The sequence below is a fragment of the Giraffa tippelskirchi genome, chromosome 12 (assembly GCF_054371585.1).
Source record: "Giraffa tippelskirchi isolate mGirTip1 chromosome 12, T2T-mGirTip1v1.2.pri, whole genome shotgun sequence".
Classification (NCBI taxonomy): domain Eukaryota; kingdom Metazoa; phylum Chordata; class Mammalia; order Artiodactyla; family Giraffidae; genus Giraffa; species Giraffa tippelskirchi.
The window spans coordinates 133,415,238-133,423,078 of NC_137286.1; the positions used below are offsets into that span (position 1 = coordinate 133,415,238).

Below are 7,841 nucleotides of genomic sequence, written 5' to 3' on the forward strand. Positions count from 1 at the left end.
AGTTGTAAAGAATCTGCCTGCAATGCAGGAGACCCAGGTTCAGCCCCTGGGTCAAGAAGATCCCCTGGAGAAGGAAATGGCAACCCACTCCAGTATTCTTGCCTGGAGAATTCCATGGACAGAAATAGTAGAATTGGAGTGAGGAAACTTTATGAAGATTTGGTTGGTACTTAACATTTAAAACATTCAGTCAACAAAAATGGAAGTAATTCATGAGCTCTAGGTTCTGTGACGAAGATAAATTTGACAGAAGTCCTTCAAGACATTAAGTAATATGTTGGATCTGGCACCAAAAATATAGGCAATAAAAATATAAAGAGATAAATCAGGCTAGCGTGACAGGGATACACATGGCGGCCAGATCCTAATGCTCTCCATCTAGGGACCACCGCCAAGGTCCTTGTTCAGGACCTGCCTCTAAAGAGTGGAAGCCAGGGCCTCCACCTTCTATCCCTTTCTTCTCCGACCAGTATCGGCAAGGGGTTGTCGCCGGCTTCCGCATCCAGGATGAAGAACTACAAAGCAATTGGAAAAATACAAGAGGGAACGTTTTCTGAAGTTACTAAGATGCAGAACCTGAGAGATGGAAACTATTATGCATGTAAACAAATGAAACAGCATTTTGAAAGTATTGAGTCTACGGCCATACCACCCTGAATGCGCCCGATCTCGTCTGAAAGTATTGAGCAAGTGAACAATCTGCGAGAGATACAAGCACTGAGACGCCTGAATCCACACCCTAACATTCTCACGCTGCACAAAGTGGTTTTTGACAGAAAATCTGGTTCTCTTGCACTAACATGTGAACTTATGGACATGAATATTTATGAGGGAGAAGACACCCATTATCAGAAGAAAAAAAATTACGCATTATATGTACCAGTTGTGTAAGTCTCTGGATCACATGCACAGAAATGGAATATTTCACAGAGATGTAAAACCAGAAAATATATTAATAAAGCAGGATGTCCTGAAATTAGGGGACTTCAGGTCGCGCCAGAAGCAGCCTTACATGGAGTACATCTCCACCCACTGGTACCAGGCCCCTGAGTGTCTCCTCACTGATGGTTTCTACAGCTACATGGTGGACCTGTGGAGCGCAGGCTGCGTGCTCTACAAGATGACCAGCCTGCAGCCCCTCTTCCCTGGAGCCAACGAGCTGGACCAGATCGCAAGCATCCACGACATCATGGATACGCCTGCGGAGAAGACCCTCACCAAGTTCAAACAGTTGAGAGCTACGAATTTTGATTTTCCTCTTAAAAAGGGATCAGGGATACCTCTACTGACAACCAATCTGTCCCCGCAATGCCTCTCCCTCCTGCGCGGAAGTGGTGGCCTATGAGCCTGACGAGAGAATCACTGCCCACCAGGCCCTGCAGCACCCCTACTTCCAGGAGCAGAGGGCTGCTGAGAAGCAAGCTCTGGCCAGGGACAGGAGAAAGGCCCCCTACTCTCTTCTCCGAGCGCCCTGTGGCACCAGAACCACTCAGCAACACCTGGCAGATGGCACAGAAGGGCCGAAAGCAGAAACAGCCCCCCAAGGCCAGAGGAGGACCAGCCCCGGAGACAGGGACCGGCCTACCTGATGGAGCTGCCCAGGCTCAAGCTGTCAGGAGCAGCCAAGCTATCCTTGTACTCCAGCCCAGCACTGCAGTCAGTGTTCGCCCGAAGGTGCCACTGCTGAGACCCCTGAAGTGCATCGGTGCAGCCCAGACGACAGACACGCAGAAGGATGTCAAACCCAGCCTGAAACAGTACCACCTGCCCACAACAGAGAGGAGAGGTGGGGGCTACCAAGTGCTGCAGCTCCCTGCTTGCGGTGCGCCTGCACCAGCGAGCAGGACCGGGGGCTCCAGGGGGCCTGGTGTCCTGTCCCAGGAGAGACCCCCGCCCCCGACCTGCACCACCGCCTCGGCCTGGAGCCGCTGGCCGGAGGCAGCCATGTCCCGAGGGCAGCCTTACTGTGTGTTCCAGTCTAATACATCTGTAAAACCACCTCATTCTAGGGTTTTATTTCATTTTCATAATGTAAGGATTTGGGGCAGAGAATATTTTGTAATTTTTGTATGAATCAAAACAGAGAGATTATACTGTATTATGTATTATTTTGGCTGGTTTCACCAACGGCTCCACAGGCCTGCAATCCATCAGCGAAAGTGTTTAGCACAGTTCTGCTTCTGGATTATACCCCTGGAGACCCCTGATTTTATTAAAGAATAAGCTGTTAAAAAAATAAAGAATAAGGAGATAAATCAGACTCCATCAAAATTAAACAGTTCTATGCATCAAAGGACACAATGGACAGAGTGAAAAGGCAACGTATGGAATGGGAGAGAACATTTGCAAATTATATATCTGATAAATGGTTACTCTGCAGAATATGTAAAGAATGGCCAGAACTAAACAACAGAAAACAAACAACTCAGTTAAAAAGTGGTCAGGAGGCTTGAAGAGATGTTTCCCAAAAAAAGATACACAAAAATGACCAACAAGCACAAGATAGGTTGCTCTAATCATCTGTTGTTCAAATCATCACACATCCTTAAGGAGATACAAATCAAAACCACAGTGAGATACTGCTCATTGATGGCTATTGTCCAAAAACAAACAACCAAAAAAATAACAAGTGTCAGCAAGGATGCGGTGAACCTGGAATCCTTGATCACTCTTGGTAGGAATGTAAAATGATGCAGTCTCTGTAGAAATCAATATGATGGTTCCTTAACAAATTAAGAACAGAACTACCATATGATACAGCAATTCCACTTCTGGGTATATGTCCCAAAATGAATGAAAGCAGTCTCCAAGAGGTATGTATACACTGTTTATATCAGCATTTTTCACAATAGCTAAAAGATGGAAGCAGCCCAAGTGTCCATCAACAGATGAATGGATAAACAAAATGTGGTCTATACATGCAATGGAATATAATGCAGCCTTAAAGAGGAAGGAAATTCTGACATATTCTGCAACATGGATGAACTGTGTGGATATTATGTTAAGCAAAATAATCTAGTCACAGAAGGACAGATAAGGTATGCTTCCCCTTATGTGAAGTATCTAGAGTAGTCAAATCCATAGAGAGACAAAGTAGGATGGTGGTTGGGAGGGGCTAAATAAAGGAAGAGGGAAATTGTTTACTCACTATAGGGTTTCACTATAGGTGAAAAATGATTGGAGATTGATTGTACAACAATGTGAAGATACTTAGCAGAAGTGAACTGTACACTTGAAATGATTTGGATGACAAATTTTATGTTCTGTATATTTTTAATAAAAACAGATTTCATAGAAGTCTTCTAGTCTTGTCCTGAAGGTATTCACCACATTAACAAAACAAAGTGGCTATATGAGATGGTGAAATCATAAGTGCAACCTAAACCTAAGATTTCTAAAATGGGCCATGTGCCCAGGCACCTGAAAGAAGTTAGAATCTGCTTGTTTTTCACACCTGTGGAAATGCAGAAATGTTCATGTGTTCTCCAATAAGGTTAAAAAATTGCAGCTTTAAAAAAGTCTTCTTTTCTCCAGCAAACAGTAACTGTGCTCTTGCATGAAAGTATAAACATGATTCAATCAATTCACTTCATTTTTAAAAAATCTTTTGCCTTTTACAATATAATAGAGAAACTATGTAGAAATCCAAATTTTTGTTATTGTTCAAGGAATTAACTCAGCACACGAATGGAAACTAAACAGTAGTTGGCATTTGTCAATTTCCTCCCAGGTGACTTGACAATTGGTACTTGAGCTGCTGCTGGGCATCATCAGTCATTAGGTGTTTCAAATAATTTCCCATCATTAGTTAATTCAAATTTCCATGCCACAAAATAATCAGATTATCAAATCAGTGTTCTGTGCAAAACACAAAGGCTTATTGAAATTCAGAAAGGGCTTCATTTCTACTTGAAAAAAACTTTTAGGAGAAAGTTGGAGAGATAGTTCTACACATGGAAAGTTAAATAGCAACACAACACTGAAAATATAAAGAAAACCAGGAAAGGGAGGTCTTAAGGACATGAGTGTTTAATTTTAAATACAGAGATAACAAATAAAGGGCTGTGGGTTTTGCAGAGACCTCGGAAAGATTTGCAAAGACTTACAGGCGGGGATATATGAGAACAAAGTTCTCAGCTGAGAGTAGTTGGCTCCCCTGAAGATGCTGAGCAAGGCAGGCTTGGCAGTATTTTCGGCTGTCACAGTTGGGCGGGGGAGCGCTACTGGTGTCTCATGGCTAGATGCCAGGGATGCTGCCAAACATCCTATGATGCACAGGATTGTTCCCCACAAAAAAAGAATTATCTGGCCAAAATGTCAGCAGTGCTATGGTTGAGAAACCCTGGACTAAAGCTAAGTTGTTTTCATAAAAGGGATTTTACTAAAGTGCTAAAGGATGAAAGAGAAAAGATATGACAGAGGGAAGTAAAGAATCATGAATACAAAGGGCTAAAGGGCAGAAGCATTAAGGGGTGCTAAGTGGATCAGTTTAACTTGAGTGAAGGGGTTTATACAGGCGTGGCCAGTCTTTAAATACAAGCTGGAAAGAGCATATGAGATGCGGAGCTCTGCTATTATGAGATGTGAGACTTTGAACAATTATTTGTCTCCTTGGAGCCTGATTTTTCTTATCTATAAAATGAAGGTAACATTTACCTCTTGTACTGGTTGTCAGGGTCAAACCAGATAACATAAAAGTGCCTCCTGCGCTGGAAGGACAATAGGATAAGATACATAGGAATAGGGAAAAGTCAACCCTTTCAATTATCTACACTGCAGGGATTATTGAGGTTCAATTTTCAATTACTAATTGAAATGAATAATTTTCAGTTACTACCACAATCAATTAGCTAACCAACTAAAGCTAATTAGTTAAGCTTTTATTATCTGCTCCCATCCTTTCCTTCATTTACTCAACAGAGATTGGGTTGGCCAAAGAGTTCCTTTGGGTTTTTCTATAACATCTTATGGAAAATCCCAATGAACTTTTTGGCCAACCCAATATTTCTTGTTTTTGTCTTTTCAGGCAATGTTTCCTTTCCTTAACAGAGTCTTCAATCTCAGAGAAAAACAGTTATTATTTTTTTAAAAAAAATGAAAGGAAGTCTTACAAAGCCTCTGAATGAATAATGTACAGATGACTCCAAACTTGTAACTCGTTTCCTTAACAAAAATCATAAAGGGATCTTAAGTCTGGAGTCTCCTGTGATAATACTTGCAATTCACCCTGATCTCTGATATTACTGATACATCCGAGCTCTCCCTTAATATGACCAAACTTTCTCTATGCAAGCTGAAAACATTTTCTTTTGCTGTTTCACCATGTTTATGTGCTTAGTCGTATCTGACTCTTTTCAACCCCGTGGACTGTAGCCAGCCAGGCTCCTCTGTCCATGGAATTTTCTAGGCAAGAATACTGGAGTGGGTTGCCATTTTCTCCTCCAGGATTTCTTGCTGACCCAGGAATCAAACTGTGTCTCCTGCATTGGCAAACAGATTCTTTCTCACTAGTGCCACTTGGGAAGCCCAATCTTTGTTCTTAAATACATACAGACTTTCTCACATACAGAGTGCTTTTGTTAAAATCATTGCCTGATTCAGTGGTATATAGATTACTCCCACTGACTAGGCAAGCATATGATTTTTTATAAATAGCCCTGGCTGTGACCACTGTCCACGTGGAGTCCTGAGGCTGCAGTAAACAAGCATTGGTCATCGCTTCTAGTACAGGGTGTAGCCTTGAATGTGGAAAGATAGATGGCAGAGATAACTTGAGATATCATGAACCCTGGCTGCCTAAAACAGCTCTGTGAGGGCACAGAATAGAAAATAGTCAACACTGGCCAAAGCAAGTAGGAAATGATGTCATTTGGAGTGTTTGAGGTAAGAATTGAAAGATAAATAGGTGAGTGCATGCTCAGTCGCTTCAGTTGCAGTTGCATTCATCTCTCTGCAACCCTTCCGACTGTAGCCCACAGGCTCTTCTGTCCTTGGGATTCTCCAGGCAGGGATACTGGAGTCGGTTGCCATACCCTTCTTCGGGAGATCTACTTGACCCAGGGATCTAACGTGTGTCTCCTCTGGCTCCTGCATTGCAGGCAGATTCTTTACCACTGAGCCACCGAGAAAGTCCAAGTAGGTGCTTGCCAGACAAACAAAAGAGGGGCAAGTATTCTAAGCAGAAGCAACAGCTTAAAGATTAAAGATTTACAGGAGGAAGAAAGCTTGGAATAGGTAGAATGCCACAGGTGGTTCCCCATGGCTGGGTCATGAGGGAGGTGAGTGAGTGGAGAGGCCAGAGAGGCACAGCGGCCTGATTACAAGAGGCCAGATGTGCCACACAGATGGGTTTGGATTTTTGTAAGGTTATGTTGAGTTATTAAATAATCTTACAGAAAAAAGTAATGTCATATTTTTGCTTTTAGAAAGCCCCTTTGGCTGCAATATGCAAGATGAACTAGAAAAGGCAAGACCAAAGAATAACTGTTGCAAATATCAGCAGAACCATTTCTTGACTTCCATACTTGAGCTTGTGACCTATGTCTTGAAACAAATTAGATGACAAAAATGGGGTCTCCTGTACACAACATTATCTGGTGAGAGGCAATATTTCTTGCTTAGTGTTTTAATTCAGGGTCCTCCTGAGAAAAGGAAGACATAGGATTGACAGATGACAGAGAAAGGTAGATGATAGATTTTAAGAAATTTATTTCAATAAATTATTCTAAGAAATTTGCGCAAATGATTAAGGAGGCTGGCAAATCCAGAATCTACAGGGTAGGCCAACAGGCTGGAGACCCAGAGAAGGGACAGTCCTGCATGTCAAGTCAAAGGCCTTCAGGCTAAGATCCAGGAAAGAGCAACAATGCAGTTCATGTCTAAAGGCCTTCAGGATGGAGACACAGGAAAGAGCCCATGTTGCATTTCAAATTCAAAGGAAGCAGTAGGAATGAAGAAGTGGCTGTTAACTACATATGGGCTTGTATGGGCAGATATTTCTGAAGCTAAATTCTCTGCAGTGTGGCTTAGGGATCACGAATAGGAATTTAAATGGAAGAAAAGCCAGACACACAGACACTCACAGTCACAAGCCTTAATAACCTCCCTCTTCCTTTTTTTGACATCAAGGATAGTCTTACAGTTTAGAATGACCTAACCAAATAGGATGTATCTGGGTACCAGTAAAAACGAATTCTTCATTATTCTTTGTACATAGTAATGTGATCACAGGTAAATGATCCTGTTAACTAAGTCAATTTTTTTAAATAGATGCTTATTTAAAGCATGAGTTATTATTGTTCTCCCAAGGCCTAATTCTCTGCCCACACACAGTAAGTCTTTCTCAAGTAAGTTACTTATGAAATTCTTTCCCATCATTGGTAATTAACTTTTTGGAAAGCCAATCTTAACATATACAGTATTGCGTACAGTCTACATTTGAGAGTCTCTATTAATGAACAGATATAATCAAAATAATGCATTAGAGACCATCAAACCTTTCAGATAATTTTTTTTTGAGATTGTTGTCAGTATCCCAGCAAGAATAATAAGAAACTAATGAGGATAGTGACAATAGAAAGAGAAAAAAAAATGGGACCAACGGAAAAGACATTGCAAAGCTCAGATAGAACCTGGTGACTTGACACAAACGGAGGGACGATTACCTTGAAAACAGGAAATAACAAAAGCAGTGGGTCAAATATATTGGGGAAAGTTCTACTTTATAAACGCTAACTTGGTATTTCCAAAATCTGATCCAGGAGGAAATATTCAAGCTATACAGTAGAAGCAGCCTAGGATCAAGAACTAGAATGTGAAATAAAATATTTTTTTAATGAAAT

At 41.6% G+C, this 7,841-nt stretch overlaps 1 pseudogene; it reads left to right on the plus strand.

The window, feature by feature from the left end:
* The first annotated feature begins 507 nt into the window (after positions 1–507).
* LOC145528653 (MAPK/MAK/MRK overlapping kinase-like) lies at positions 508–2,167 on the plus strand (annotated as a pseudogene).
* Positions 2,168–7,841: the final 5,674 nt, after the last annotated feature.